We start from the raw sequence: 2156 nt of genomic DNA, 5'->3' as shown, positions 1-2156 counted from the left end.
TGTGCGGGGGCTGACCCCCACAGCCAAGGTTGGTCCACCGCCATCCACACCCACAGGGTTGTTGGCACCCCTCCTGGTCCCAGGACAGGACTGGGAAAGACCACGAGACAACGCAAGCCCAAGAGGTGGGCTGGGAACCTGCATCCAAGGCCCGAAGCTGAACCAGAGTTTCATCACCCTAAATAGTTTTGACCCAATGAAGCTGGATTACCTTAAAGACAGATAGCCCATTGTGTGAACTATAGTTTATGGACAGCTTTATATTGGGTTCATAGTAGCATAGTGGTGCACACTCCTGTGCATTCCCCTAAATTCTTAGAGGACGGCTTTGCCTTTTGAATCAGAGAGTTGCAAAGTTCCATGAAGAATGGCCCTTGTGGTGCCAAGGTGGCTCACTTGGTTGAGAAATGTACTTTCCATTTCAGCTCAGGTCAGGATCTCTGGGTCCCCCCATCCCTTAGGCTCCAAGCTCAGTGAGGAGTCTGCTGGAGATCCTCTCCCTCCCTCTCCCCCTCCAAACCTCCCCACTTCCTGCACTCAAATAAATAAATAAATAAATAAAATCTTAAAAAAATAAAATAAAAAGAATGGTCTTATGGATAAGCACGAACTCAGGAGACAGCGATCGGACAGAATTTGTGAAGGCATTCACCCCCAGATCATGAATGGTCCCCTGCACCCTCACCCTCTGGTGGCTCTACTCAGTGGCAGAGACTGGAGATGCCAGTTCTGAGGGATCTGGTCACTGTGGCCTTCTGTGACGCATATGCCATACCATCACCCTTACCAGGGAGGACCTGGAGAAGTTCAAAGCCTGGAGAGAGATCATGCGGATTGGCAGCAGCTACAACAACGTTGACCTCAAGGCTGCTGGCGAGCTCAGGATCACCCCATGCAACATCCCTCAGCAGCAGTAGAAGAGATGGCTCACTCCAGCATCTGTCATATCCTCGACCTGTACCTCCACAACACATGGTTGTACCAAGTGCTGCAGGAAGGCACACGGGTCCAGAATGTTGAGCAGATTGACACCTGGCGAACGACCCGCATCCATGGGGAGGCACTGGGCCTATTCCACTTCTGTTGCACGGGGCAGGTGGTTGCTGTTGCAGCCACGGCCTTTGGATTCAGCATCATATTTTATGACCCCTACTTACAGGATGGGATAGAGTAGTCCCTGGGTGTGCAGAGGGTCTATGCCCTGCAGGACTTAATGTATCAGAGCGACTGCATCTCCTTGCACTGTAATCTCAATGAACATAACCACCACCTCATCAATGAGGCATGGAGTATTCCTGGCGAACGCTGTCTGAGGTGGGCTGGTGGATGAGAAAGCTTTAGCTCAAGCCCTCAAGGATGGCAGGATAAAAGGGACAGCCCTTGAAGTGCATGAATCAGAGCCTTTCAGCTTTGCTCAGGGTCCCCTGAAAGATGTACCAAATCTCATTTGTAGGCCCCACATAGCCTGGTATAATGAGCAAGCCTCACTAGAGATGAGGGAGGCAGCTGCCACCAAGATCTGCTGGGCAATCACAGGTCGCATTCCTGAAAGCTTAGGACACTGTGAACAAGGAATTCTTTGTCACAACAGCTCCCTAGTCAGTAATAGATCAGCAAGCGATTCATCAGGAGCTCAAGGGCACCACATACAGATACCTGCCAGGCATTGTGGGTGTGGCTCCCAGAGGACTCCCGGCAGCTATGAAAGGGATCATCCCCAGAGGTATCCTGGCAACTCACAACTTCCCTACCATGGCACACCCTTCCCAAGCTCCCTGTCCCAACCAGCCTACAAACCTCGAAGACAATAGAGAGCACCTCAATGAGAAATAGCAGAGAATGACAAACGGTAATCATTCAGATAAACCTGGGACCAACAGACAGTGAAAAATAGATGAACTAAGAAAAGGAATTTGACCATCTTTTTAACTAATTCCGGACATATGCATCATTGATGTCACAGGGTTAAAAGGGCTAGAAGCCGAGACGTGGGAAAGCTGAAGCTGTCTTCTGGTTACTGAAAGACTAGGACCTGATTTATTAATGACCAATGTCTGTTATGTGTTATGCTCTTCATCTGTGCATCAAATCACAAAGAATAAATAGATCTTTTTCCTTTATCAGTCCTTTGGGCACAGCAGGTCCTGAATACCTTG

General features: G+C 49.4%; 1 pseudogene; it reads left to right on the top strand.

Annotated features, from left to right (window-relative positions):
- Positions 1-595: 595 nt before the first annotated feature.
- On the top strand, positions 596-1833 carry LOC114222030 (C-terminal-binding protein 2 pseudogene; annotated as a pseudogene).
- Positions 1834-2156: the final 323 nt, after the last annotated feature.

This window comes from Eumetopias jubatus, unplaced genomic scaffold (assembly GCF_037043125.1).
Source record: "Eumetopias jubatus isolate StellerSeaLion01/CBP00866 unplaced genomic scaffold, mEumJub1_p1.0 scaffold_12, whole genome shotgun sequence".
Lineage (NCBI taxonomy): Eukaryota > Metazoa > Chordata > Mammalia > Carnivora > Otariidae > Eumetopias > Eumetopias jubatus.
This window is presented reverse-complemented; position numbering and strand designations above follow the sequence as displayed.